The 13,746-nt window shown below is 53.2% G+C and overlaps 1 protein-coding gene across 1 annotated transcript in view; it reads left to right on the top strand.

Annotated features, from left to right (window-relative positions):
• Positions 1 to 13,746, top strand: part of HIVEP3 (HIVEP zinc finger 3) — a 252,550-nt gene that overhangs the window by 164,079 nt on the left and 74,725 nt on the right. Inside the window, exon 5 of the mRNA XM_063418863.1 lies at positions 2,634 to 2,728. The gene's annotated coding sequence lies outside the window, so the exon portion shown is untranslated. The remainder of the gene's footprint in view (positions 1 to 2,633; positions 2,729 to 13,746) is intronic.

Genomic DNA, 13,746 nt, shown 5'->3' with positions numbered 1-13,746 from the left:
CTGGGCAGGGCTGCAGCTGCACTGGTCAGAGAAATGCAGAAGGAAACCTTGGGGTGTTTGTTCATCAGCGAGGCCACCAGTTATTTCCATTGGTGCTCTTGTGACTGGAACAAGAATTCTGAATGATTTCTAAAGGCAGAGGTCAGCCTGAGATGCCACACTTGGGTAAAATAAACCCGAGGAGGGGCAGGAATGGGCAACAGGAGAATTTTTCCATTGGTTTTGGTGACTGGAGAAGCCTCAGCAGCCAGGGAGGGATTTGACAGAATTTCCCTGCAGCAGGCAGGGCAGCCCTCACTGTGTGCTTCTGAAATTCTCCTGATTTAATTTTATTTCTTTTAAATTTTGCTATAAAAATGAAAATTCCCTTGTGACAAAAGCCTGTTCTGGCACTGAGCTCTGCCAGGTTCTGCACAGCCAGGTGGCAGCGAGGGCTCTGTGATTGTGGAATCATGGAATGGTTCAGGACCTTCCCTTCCCATCCCATCCCATCCCATCCCATCCCATCCCATCCCATCCCATCCCATCCCATCCCATCCCATCCCATCCCATCCCATCCCATCCCATCCCATCCCATCCCATCCCATCCCATCCCATCCCATCCCATCCCATCCCATCCCATCCCATCCCATCCCATCCCATCCCATCCCATCCCATCCCATCCCATCCCATCCCATGCATGGAGAGAAGGCAGCAGGGGCAGGAAATCCTCCTGCCCACCAGGCTGGGGCTGCCCAGAGGAGTTTTTGCCGTCTTCAATGCTCTGTCCAGATTTCAACCCCAAAATTCCATCCCCTCCCAGCCTGGGAGCCCTGATGTGGCTGCTCCTCGTGGGCAGGGCAGCCCAACCCTGTATTCCCCTCCAGATTTCCAGGAAAACGTCGATATTCCAGATTCTGCTGTGGCTGGGGAGGCCTGGAGAGGCCACAGGGCTCTGGGGGGCAGAAAAACCCAACAGCAACACCCTGTGAGGCGAAACTCAAACCACAGGATGGAGAATTATGGAATTATGATGGGAAGGGACCTTAAATCCTACCCAGTGCCACCCCTGTACTGGTCAGTGACACCTCCCACTGTCCCAGGGATCAGGAATCACAGAATTGTGGAATTATGGTGGGAAGGGGCCTTAAATCCCATCCAGTGCCACTCCTGCCATGGGCAGGGACACCTTCCACTGTTCCAGGCTGCTCCAAGCCCTGTCCAGGCTGGCTTTGGGCACTTCCAAGGATGGGGAAGCTTCTCTGTCCCCTTTTGAGATCCCTGGGGAAATCCCAGCACATCCTAGAACCTCCCTGTCCCCGGGTGTACAGAAGGAAGGTTTTGGTGGTGACAAACCTGGCCTAAACTGTCCCCAAACTGAGCTGGGACCCCTCTGCCAGCCCAGGGAGGGCCTGGGCCTGCTCTGAATCTGTTTTGGGGCTCTGTGAAAATGCTCAAACCACTGGCAGAGCTCAGGAGCCCCCAGCCCCAGCCAGATCCCTGCTGAGGAACCAGAGCAGCTCTGCTGAGCCTTCCCCCTGCGAGGGAGGAGTTTGGGGAAGGTGGATTGGTGCAAAAATAAATCTCTTTCGAGATCCTGTCACCTGCAGATATTTGAGTTGAACGTTTTTAATCTCTCTCTAATTAAAAGGGTCATTTTGGGATGATTCCGCTGGACAGGGCTCCCCCTCCACTGATCCTGGCCCTCTGGGTGATGTTGGCACGTCTTGGTCTCTTCAATCTGTTTCTTCTCCATAAAATTGATGTAATTTTTCTTCCTTCCCCTCTGCCTGTGTGGATGCTGGAGGGGCCATGGCCTCAGCTGTTAATTTGGTTAATTAAGTTGGGTAATTGAGCCACTGAGTTGCTTCCTAAGGGGTTTTTCTACCCTTGGAAACAAAGAAAATTGGGAGTCCAAGGCAGAGCCACTGGGCTGGGCCTTAAACTCCCTGATGCAGGTGTTGGAGAGCCCTTGAATTCCTCGAATTCCCAGTCAGGAAACACTTCCTGGTGCAATTTAGGGCTGTGACACCTGACAAACCCTAAAGGTGATTTATTCCCTTCTCCTGTGTCCCTTGGGATGAGTTTGGAGGCCAGGGAGATGCCTCTCCGTTGTCTTGACCCAAAATGGACCCCCATGAATGTGAGTCCCCACCCCTGGAAATGTTCAACAAACACCTGGAGGTGGCACCTGGGGATGTGGCTGAGTGGTGGCGGTGGTGGTGCTGGTTTGTGGTTGGGCTGGATGATCCTGGAGGGCTTTTCCAACCATAACAATGCCATAAATGTGATTTTCCTCTCTGGATTTCCAGTCTGTGCTGTCTCCATCCATCTCCTCATCCTCATTGGGAGTTTTGACTGAAATGTCCAACACCAGAACCTCGGTGGGGCCAAAGAGTTGGAAAGTTCCCTTTGTTTATTTGTTGGACATTTTGTCTCTGCATCACAGCAAATGTTTGGTTTTATTGCACTGTTGCACGTTCGGCTCCTTTTCCCTTTGTGATCCATGGAAATCCTGAGATTTCCCCAAAACCCCCTCACCCTTCCAAGCCTGTGTTTATCTCCCTGGTGACCATGCTGTGGATTGTTCCTGCCTCACCAACTCACCCACCATTCCTGAAGTGTCCTTTTCTCTTTTTTCTCCTTTCTTCCAGACCATTTCTACAATTTATCAAGACCATTTCGACTCCTAATCCTGGCCTCCGAAGCACCTGCAGCCTGTCCCAGCCTGGGAGCCGCAGCAATTTTAGTAAGAAAAATCTTATTTTCCATCCTCCCAGTCCATTCTAAAGGTACCAAACTGTGCTGGAAGCTCCCATTGTCCCCTTGGCATTGTGGAATTGGACTGGATGATCTTGGAGGGTCCCTTCCATCTCAGGATATCCTGGGGGCACTCTTAAAATGCTTTATTTTACCTGCAAAAGGTCCAAATTGGAACACAGCTCCTCGGGCTGGTGGGATTTGTGTCCCAAAGAGGGGATTTCATCAGATTGTAATGAAAAATCAGTTTATTTGTGGTGCCAGGGCCTAAGCAAGGCTGGTTCTGTGCAGGGTTTGGGTGTGAAAGGAAAGAAACTGGGATTGCACCTAAAGGGTCTCTGTCATGGGAAATGAAATGGGGAATTTGGAGCTTTTTGGAGTCAAAATGGCCTGGGGAGCTCTTGAGTCTGGTTCTTGGGTCCTCTGCTCCTCACGGGACAGGCTGGGAGAGCTGGGGGTGCTTCCCTGGAGAGGAGAAGGCTCCAGGGAGAGCTCAGAGCCCCTGGCAGGGCCTGAAGGGGCTCCAGGAGAGCTGCAGAGGGACTGGGGACAAGGGCTGCAGGGACAGGAGCCAGGGAATGGCTTCCAGTGCCAGAGGGCAGGGCTGGCTGGGAGATTGGGCAGGAATTGTTCCCTGGCAGGGTGGGCAGGGGCTGGGCTGGAATTGCCAGAGCAGCTGTGGCTGCCCCTGCATCCCTGGCAGTGCCCAAGGCCAGGCTGGACACTGGGGCTGGAGCAGCCTGGGACAGGGGGAGGTGTCCCTGGAGGTGGCACTGGGGGGGATTTAAGTTCCCTTCCAGCCCAAACCATTCCATGGCCATCGCTAGAAAATCAGCAATTCAAGTTTCCCCGTGGATTTGGGAAGTTTTGGCTTTCCCTTCACTCCCCACCTGCCACAGACCCCTCAGAGCTGCCCCTTGCCAAACCCTCGTCCCTCAAGGAGAGTTTGGGGCCAAGGCCCCGAGGGCAGAGATGGAAACAGGAATTCCACAAATCCAGACTCATTTAAATGTAAAGCAGCTGTGGGTGTCCAGGTGGATGCTCCATTTCCTTGGAATTTTGCCCTCCTTCAAACACTGCATGGTTGTACCTGTATCTGTGCAGGTTAATTTTGGTGGAGATGGCAAGAATTCCAGGATTTATGGCTTTCTGAGCAATAAAAGCTTCATTATAGACCAGATTTATATTTATATTTATATTTATATTTATATTTATATTTATATTTATATTTATATTTATATTTATATTTATATTTATATTTATATTTATATTTATATTTATATTTATATTTATATTGTAAATGGGCAGAGCCACTGCTGGTGTCCCTGTGACTGTCAGGGTTTAGCAAATAAGAAATGAAAACAAAACCAGGACCCCAAAGGTGATCAGGTGTAAATAAAATGAATTAATTCCTTGGTTTTTCCCTCAGGAGGAGTCTAAATCTGGGCTTTGCTCTTGTGTTTGTCAGAGCATTCTTGATTTCAGGCCTTTCCTGTGCCATCCACTGGTTCTGGAAGTTTAAATTTAAACAAACAAAACAACATTCCTGCTTGTTTTTCCCGTCAGGCTTCCTAGAAATGATCATGGGTTAGGATTTTCAGCACCTCTGAAATGCCATTCCCGTATTCAGGGGGGAAACTGAGGCAGGAGAGGCCGGAGTTTGGTTCCGGGGGTGAGCTGGAGTGGGAAATGCCAATTCCCCGTGAGCTGCCTTCCCCAAAGTCACCAGAAACTGAGAGAAAACCAAGTTCTGGGAGCAAAGCCTTGCAACTTGATATTTTCGAGGGCTTTAACGGCATAAAACTGATTTACTTTGAGGGGAAAAGCTTTAAATATCCCTGCAGAGAGTACATAATGTGCATGGTTTTGTATTCATTCCCTGCTTTTCGGCGGATGGATGAAACATCTCCCAGCTCTAATGGAATTACGTTGGGATGTGCTCTTTGGCAGGGTGGTGTTAAAAGCAGGTGCACAAAGGGAATTCTGTTTGGAGAGAGGAAAAAAAACCAAAATACAAACCCTTGTGGCATCAGTGAATGATTCTTAGCCCGGCAATGAACCTAATCAGGTTAATTAGGGTTAATTTGGCCACCTGGCTTTTATTTGTGTGGAACAAAAACACATCCGTGGAGTTTTGGTGAAAACCTTTGTGAGTTTTAGTGGTATTTTCAAGTTCTTTCACCTGGGTAATGTAAAAATCTCTGGCTGGTTGGGCTTTTAGGGAGAATTATGCTGCACCCAGCATTTAGAGCCATTAATTCTCCATCTCCTCTTGCATCTTTCATTGTCAGTAAATCCATCTCCTGTCCCCATTCCCGTGTGGAGGTGACCCAGCTCTCTCTGGGTGTCTTCAAATGTGTTTTTTTGGGGAGTTTTTTTGAGAATTGTACCAAATCTCCCCTCTGGCAGCAGCCTGATTCTGCTCCTGCTCTGCTGTCCCATCCCACACGAGGCTTTTTTCCTTCCAGACCAATCCCCCTGTAATTTTCCACCCAGAGCTGCCTCATTTCTCACTTGATTACATCCCTGACCTTCCTCCTCACTTCCCTGCTGCATCTTCCCCCGGCTGTTTCCCATCCCTGGAGCAGCTGCTGGGATTTTCAGCAGGCAGATCCCTGCCCGTGTGCCTGCCCGGAGGGAGCCGTGGCAGCGAGGGCCGTGCCACAGGAGGGATTTGCCATCAGCCCCGGCCCCTCCACTCCTGTTTGGGGCTGAATTCCCGAGGGCTGTGCCCCAGGAGGGGATTTGCCATCAGCCCCGGCCCCTCCACACCCGATTGGGGCTGAATTCCCGAGGGCTGTGCCCCAGGAGGGGATTTGCCATCAGCCCCGGCCCCTCCACGCCCGTTTGGGGCTGAATTCCTGCAGAGCTGCAGTCGGGGCGTGGGGATGGTTTTGGGTTTGGCCAGGCTGCAGGAGCAGGGGAAGGAGGGGCTGGGGATGAGGGGCACTGACACAGCCTGGGCCTCGTCACCTCCCAGGCTCACAGGGCTGCTCTTGGCCCTTTGGCTTTTGTGGTCACAGGATCCCAAATGTTGGAAAACTCCACCTGAATCATCAAATTCAGACTTTGGCCGAATCCCACCGTGCCCACTGAGCCATGCTGGGATGAACATCCACTCCTTCCTTGAGCACCTCCAGGGATGGGCACTCCAAACCTCCCTGGGCAGTTCCCATCCCTGAGCTCCCTTTCCATGGGGAAATTCCTGCTGCTGTCCACCCTGAGCCTCCCCTGGCCCAGCCTGGGGCTGTTCCCTCTCCTCCTGTCCCTGTTCCTGGGAGCAGAGCCCGACCCCCCCGGCTGTCCCCTCCTGTCAGGAGCTGTGCAGAGCCACCAGGTCCCCCCTGAGCCTCCTTTTCTCCAGGCTGAGCCCCTTTCCAGCTCCCTCAGCCCCTCCTGGGGCTCCAGACCCTTCCCAGCTCCGTTCCCTGCCCTGGACACGCTCCAGCCCCTCAGTGTTCTTGTCCTGAGGGGCCCAGAACTGGACTCAGCCCTTAAGGTGGGGCCTCCCCAGTGCCCAGCACAGGGGGACTTGAGGTCTTGATTCAGCTTTTCTTGCCATTCTTGGTTTCAGCAGGGCCACGAAGCTCTGGGGGTTTGTGTCCTTCACATTTGACCTCTCTGGGGTTCAGCCCTGCCCTCCCCCACGGCTGCCCACCCCGAAAGGGCCGAGGGCACACGCGGGTGCAGAATGGGCACAGAGAGCCAGGGCAGGCTCAGGCTGCAGAGCAGGGAAAGGTTCTTCCCCCAGAGGTGCTGGCACTGCCCAGGCTCCCCAGGGAATGGGCACGGCCCCGAGGCTGCCACAGCTCCAGGAGCCTTTGGACAGCGCTGCAGGGATGCTCAGGGGGGATTGTTGGGGGTCTGGGCTGGACTGGATCATCCTTGGGGACCCTTGAGCTCAGCACATTCTGTGATCCTGTGGCTTTTCTCTTCCATCCCTCCCCAGGTGCAGAAGGTTGTGCGGGCAGTGCCAGGTTCGGGGCTGTCCCCAGGTCCTGGCTGCTCCCACAGGGACAGTGCCATCTCCTTGTCAGTGCCATCTCAGATCAAGACTTTGCACTAGGGCCCGTTTCAGCCCCAGGGCTGGCTCTCAGAACACAAAACCCTCCCCTAAAATTCACTCAGAGCCTTCTCTGCTCACTTTTTAGTGGGAAATGTTGTTGCTTCCAAAATCTGCTTTGAATCACCCCTTCACACTCCTCTCCCCAAACCCTGGCACCTTACTACGCTGCCAGGGAGGTGTTAAGACCAATTTTGGGCTTCCTCCCCTGTTTTTTTCCAGTGTTTTCCCTCAGTTTGGTGCTGTGCAGGAGCCCTGGGGAGGGTGTGAAGTGTGCCTGTCCCTCGGCAGCGTCTCACTGCTCTGACATCACCCCGTACCAGCACTCGGGGGATGTTTTTGAACGAGGTGCCACACGCTATTTTAAGCAGCTTCTAAAAATAACCCCCTGCCCGAGCTGCTGTTGTGGTAGCAATGTTTTATCTCTTAATTGGGGCTGTTTGCTGAGGGTGATTCATAGAAAGGAGCTGAGCTTTCCAAGTTTTACCCCGAGGTGAAGCGGCGGAGGTGATTTGCTGAGTGTGACGAGGCCTGTGCAGGCAGGAGGAGTTTTTGGATTTTCTCCATGTTTTTTTTTTTTTTTTTGCTTTTCCCCTAAGGCTGAAGTGTCACATTAAACACTGGACAAGCTCTTTCTCCTGGAGGTGTCTGGGAGGTGGCAGAGCACATTCTGTGCGGGGACAGTGACCCACAGAGCTCTGGAGGGTCGGTGGCGTTGTCACATCGAGTGAGGGATAATGACTGAGGGAAGGAATGAGGAAGGAGACGATTCCTCTGGGAATTCAAGCGGGGATTTAAAACTTGTGCATGCTCAGATCTATGGGGAAGAGGAGCCAGAGGTGGAGGAAGGCATTTCATGATCATCTGAGGAGCAGGAGATGACTCAGCCTTCCCACACTGCCACCTAATTCCTGCTGGGCCGTGTCCAGTCTGGGCCCTCACTGCAAACAGGACCTGGAGGGGCTGGAGCGAGTCCAGGGCAGGGAACGGAGCTGGGGAAGGGTCTGGACCCCCAGGAGAGGCTGAGGGGGCTGGAAAGGGGCTCAGCCTGGAGAAAAGGAGGCTCAGGGGGGACCTTGTGGCTCTGCACAGCTCCTGACAGGAGGGGACAGCCGGGGGGGTCGGGCTCTGCTCCCAGGAACAGGGACAGGAGGAGAGGGAACGGCCTCAGGCTGGGCCAGGGGAGGCTCAGGGTGGGCAGCAGCAGGAATTTCCCCATGGAAAGGGAGCTCAGGGATGGGAACTGCCCAGGGAGGTTTGGAGTGCCCATCCCTGGAGGTGCCCAAGGAATTCCTGGACATTAGGCTGGGCACAAGATGGGCATTGGGCTGGACTCAGTGATCCTGGAGCTCTTTTCCATCCTAAAATATTCTCTGATTTCACACCCTAGGAGGGAACAGCTTCCTTGCTGTAGCTCCCAGCTCCCGGATTTGTTCTTTTTGACATGAAGAAGAACAAACCTTGATTGCTGAGCTACCATGGCCACCAGTGCCCGGCAGCCACGTCAGCAGCTCCCAAAACAAACTCTGCCCTCTTGTCCAGCCCTGATGTTTCCTCTCCAGGGGCTGGCACCCACTTGGAGCTGATTTACGGCTGGATGTGAAATAAGGAGAAGGAACCAGAAGAGCTGAAGGGAGCAGGGGTGGCTCAGGTTCCCTGAGCTGACCAAATCCCTCTGATGGTGGGGTTTGTGTGCTCATGGGGGTGACAGGACCCCAAGGCTGCTGTGTCTGAAGGCCCAAACCTCCAGAGCTGTGACCTGCAGTGGGACAGCAGCAGGAACAAACAATCCCCGCGCTGAGGGCAGCGCTGCCGTTGCTCTTCCCACAGATTTGGAGGCTTGGCCTCGTCTGGACTGGCAGGAAATGCTTCTCTGGGATCCCGGGTTTCAGCCCCAACAAGGGGATGATGCATTTCTGTTTTCGTGGGCCTGTTTGGGATTTGCTGGCATTGGATTTGGGCTCCTGGGGTAGTACTGCTCCGTGAATGTGCCAAGTTTTGACCTGGAGCAGGTCTGGTGGGCACAAGGTGACACAGCGGGTTTGTCACCGTGGGTCTGACAGGCTCAGGTGATCAGAGAATGCTGTGGGGTGCTCACAAGGACAGGCTGGGATCCTGGAAGGTGCAGGGTCACCTTTACTGCACCCAGCCTTTACTGCACCCACAAAATGTCCCTTTGGGCTGCTAGTGATGCCTCCAGTGCTGAGCAAAGAGGCTGGGCCTGGCTCCTTCCTCTTCCAGGGACAGTCCAGGGTGTGCTGTGCCCTCACTGGGGGAACCTGTGTCCTCACCTGGGCAAAGGGAACCTGCCCTGTGCCCTCACCTGGGCAAAGGGAACCTGCCCTTTGCCCTCACCTGGGCAAAGGGAACCTGCCCTGTGCCCTCACCTGGGCAAAGGGAACCTGCCCTTTGCCCTCACCTGGGCAAAGGGAACCTGCCCTGTGCCCTCACCTGGGCAAAGGGAACCTGCCCTTTGCCCTCACCTGGGCAAGGGGGACCTGCCCTGTGCCCTCACCTGGGCAAAGGGAACCTGTGCTGTGCCCTCACCTGGGCAAAGGGAACCTGCCCTGTGCCCTCACCTGGGCAAAGGGAACCTGCCCTGTGCCCTCACCTGGGCAAAGGGAAGCAGCAACTGCTCCAGAGCTGTTTCCCAGCCAGTGCCCCTCCATCCATCCATGGGATGTTGTACCAAACTCCGAAGCTGCCAAGGAGGTTTTTCCCCTGCTCTGAGCCTGCCGAGGGGCAGATTTGGGGCAGAGTTTCTGCACTTCACAGGGAGGCAGCCCAGAGTGGAGCTGCAGTGACACCCCTGGGTGCCCCAGCTCTCACAGCCAGCACGTCCTGTGTGGGAAATCAGAGAATTCTCAAGGCTTGGCAGAAAGCTGTCATAGTTATGTCAGTAGTCGGCTTCTGATTGTGATGGCGTGAATTGTAACATCTGTATTGTCTCACCCTTCACATGAGGCTGAAAATGGAATGAAAGTCTTTGGAACACCTCTCAGTTCTGACCCATCTCTGGGTCAGAAAAGGGAATAATCCAACAGTCCTGAGCAGCGAGGGACCCCCAGGATCCCCCAGCCCAGCTCCTGTCCCCACCCAGGACACCCCAACAACCCCACCCTGAGCACAGCAGAGATGTGCCCAGCCCACAGAACAGCAAAACCCTCAGGGGCTGGGAACTCGTGTGGTGATGCTCACAAACCCCCAGAGGGACCCTCGGGGTGCCACAGCTTTGGGTGTTGGTCTGGACACTGCCACCCCCTCCTCTGCTGGGGTGGAGGTGCCTTTCAGGGGGTGACAGCACCCTCAGGACCCCTCTGAGCCCTCTGGGGTGCCCCAGGTGCAGCAGGTGGGCAGAGATCCACCCTGGCAGAGGTGAGGAGGCTGCACCGCCCTGCTGCAGGGAAAGGAGGGGGCAGGAAACCATCACTGCTTGTTTACACCGTGAATGGAAAAAAAGAGAGGCTTATCGTGATCAAAGCAGGCAAAACAGGACGTCAGGGCTGGGCTCTCCTCAGGCACTGCTGCTCCAGGGCCCTGGGTTTCAGCTGCCCTACGGGAACGGGGCGGTTTGGGGTTTGCCAGGCTGCCCAGGATTCGCTGGCGTTGGGCTTGGGCACCTGAGATCACAAGTGCTGCCCAGAAAATTTGTTTGGCTTTGAACTGGCAGCAGGAAAAGGAGCAGAGGGTCAGTTTTGGGCTAATTCTGACCTGATCTGCTGTGCATTTCAGGAATAGCTACCTCAAAGGCAGCAAAAACAGCTAAAAAATGAGAATTGTTACCAAGGCAAAAGGGTGCCAGAGGCTGAGGCTGAGCAGAGGGGAATTGGTTTTGTTTGCAAGAGGTCAGGCTCTGTAAAACAGTGTTTCCTTCATTCATCTTCATTAAGGAAATGACACTCAGAGCGAAAATGAAACACCCCAGGGAAATAAAACCCCTCCAAGTGTGGAGGAGATCTGCCCAGAGCCACAGTGCAGCGGTTTTGGGTGAGTTCATCCATGCCCTGCCTCGTGGGGAGGGGAACGACGCCACCCCCATCTCTGAGTGTCCCAGGCCAGGCTGGGCAGGGCTGGGAGCACCCTGGGGGAGGGGAAGGTGTCCCTGCCATGGCAGGGCTGGGCTGGGCTGGGATTTAAGGTCTCTTTCACCTCAAACCATTCCAGGATTCTGGGATTCAATAATTCAATGATTCAGTGATGCAATGATTCCATGGTTCTATAGGTCTGTGATTCAATGATTCAATAATTCAATAATTCAATAATTCAATAATTCAATAATTCAGTGATTCAATAATTCAGATTCCATGATTCCATGATTTCATGATTCTATGATTCTATAACTCTGTGATTCTATAATTCAATAATTCAGTGATTCCATAACTCTGTGATTCTATAATTCCATGAATCTATAATTCTGTGATTCTTTGACTCAGTAATTCAGTGATTCAATAATTCAGTGATTCAATAATTCAGTGATTACATAATTCCATGATTCCATGATTCCATGATTCCATGATTCCATTATTCCATGATTCTATAATTCTGTGATTCTATGATTCAATGATTCAATAATTCACTAATCCTATGATTCAATAATTCAGTGATTCCATGATTCCGTGATTCCATGACTCCGTGATTCCATGATCTTGCAGCGCAGGCATGAGATGGAAACCAGTGAAGAGCTGGGAAAAGCCCCTGTGTCTCCTGTTTGTGCTGGAATAACGAGCTCTGTTCAGCCCAGCAGGACTCTGGGGACACCCGAGAGGACTTTGTGCCTCCGCTGGCAACGCGCTGATCCCAAATAATCACCCCATCCTCCCGGGAGAGGAGCTTTCCTGGGGCGTGCTGGCAGCGGGGATAAATGGGAATAAATGGGAATAAATGGGAATAAATGGGAATAAACACCCAGCCGGGGAGAAAGGCCCTCACTGAGCGTTGTGAGTTCATCCCGCCAGGGGCTGGGGAGCTTCCTCCTGCTGCAGCTCAGCAGAACAAAAAAAATGTGTTTGTGTCACCCACAGGCTTCCAGGGAGGGTTGTCTGAGCTGCTGGGGAGGCTCTGGAGCTGCTCCTGGTGCCTGACCTTGCTCTGCCTCCCAAAATAGTGATCTCTGCTCACTCTGCCGGGCAGATGGAGCTGCCACCAGCCCTGCTCCCTCCAGGCTTTTCAAAGTGCTGGCACAGCCCTGCAGAGCGCCAGGGAACCAGAACAGAAGATTCTGGGGCAGAGAATCACCTTGCCAGCCCCCCAGCCGGGCCCTGGGGAGTTCCCAGTGGGGCTGGGGGTGCTGTGGGGCTGGCTTTGAGTCCTGGGCTGTGTGTCCTGATCTCAGAGCCGGGGCTGGCCAAGGGAGGGGACTGTCCTGCTCTGCTCTGGGCTGGGGTGGCCTCTCCCCTGTACTGGGGGCAGTTCTGGGTGTAAGAAAGATCTAAAGATGTTTAGAAAGTGTCCAAAGGTGGGACAAGGGGATGGGGAAAGGTCTGGGTGGGCAGCCGAGGGCACTTGGAGTGTCCAGCTGTGTGGGAAATGGATTTCTAGAGGATTCTCAAAGTCTGACTGAAGGCTCACACAGTCCTGTGCATCCATGTGCAAACCCTGAGATAAAGTGTGCTTAGAAAGGGCATAGAATGGGACAGACATTGCTGAGAGAGAAACTGAACTGGAAACAAGTTTCAAATGATAACTTTCCCTGAGCAGAGAGCTCAGGGATCTGCAGCTCCTCCCGAGGGGCAGCTCCCATCCCTGCCCTGGGACAGGGACAGCACCCAGGGCACGGCTGGAGCTGGGCCAGGGCAGGCTCAGGCTGCAGAGCAGGGAAAGGTTCTTCCCCCAGAGGTGCTGGCACTGCCCAGGCTCCCCAGGGAATGGGCACGGCCCCGAGGCTGCCACAGCTCCAGGAGCCTTTGGACAGCGCTGCAGGGATGCTCAGGGGGGATTGTTGGGGGGTCTGGGGCAGGACTGGATCACCCACTATTTAAGAACATAATTTTAAAAATCTTGGTGCTCCAGAACAAAAAAATACAAATTTTCCCATTGGCAACCAGCCAGATGTGGCTACAGGAATATCAAATACTTTGCAAAGAATGGAAATATTTTATTGTATTTTTTTTATTTGACCTTGAGCACTGTGGGCCCTCCATGACCAGAGAAAATTGTGCTGGTTTCTGGTTTCTGACCACTGCTGCTCATCCAAACCCATTCCAGAGTGTCACATTTGGCCTGTGCAGACCACAGACCCAGCTGCAGCCAGAGGGTTTGTGTGAGATGCAGAGAAATCTGACAGAAAAGGAGCAGGTTTCCAGGAAATCCCCGTGGTTTGGTTTGTGCAAGACCTAAAATGCGTTTCTCTAACCCCGGAAAGATCTCCAGCAGCAACTGTACGTGAATTGCAACAAGAATTGCTGGGTTTAGGGAGAGCCCACAGAGATCTGTCTTTGGAGTTTGGGAGTTGGGGTATTTCTCCTCGAAGAGCAAAACCAACAACAACAATAAAAACATCTGGCATTGAATTTTAGAGGTCTGGGCAGTGAAGCCAGACAAAAAAAAAGCCTAGAAAAAAAAAGGGAACAGAATCTTAGCAGAGACAAAATCGATCACCAGAACATCCTCACCCACCGTCTGTAGCCTTTAAATCAAGACCATTTTCTATTTTCATGCGAGAAATTGAAGCTTAAGGATGAGTCCTGAGCCAGATGCAGAAATGCCTGGGGGGTTCTGCAGCCTGGGTTTAGCAGGTCAGGCTTAGTCAGGCCCTGTGCTGGATCCTGGGCTCGGTGTCTGAGGATCTCTGAGGACCCTGTGGGGTTGTGGCACCACTTTTTGAACATTTTCATGTTCCTGGAAATGCTGATTTCAAAAGATCAAGGGCCTGGACTGCAGCAGAGCTGTTTTGCTGAAATTCCCTGTCTGCAGTGCCCCGTTAATACCAGCATCAGTGTTACCCA

Source organism: Prinia subflava, chromosome 24, assembly GCF_021018805.1.
Source record: "Prinia subflava isolate CZ2003 ecotype Zambia chromosome 24, Cam_Psub_1.2, whole genome shotgun sequence".
Lineage (NCBI taxonomy): Eukaryota > Metazoa > Chordata > Aves > Passeriformes > Cisticolidae > Prinia > Prinia subflava.
The sequence above is the reverse complement of the archived record's forward strand: the minus strand, read 5'-3'. Positions and strand labels throughout refer to the sequence as shown.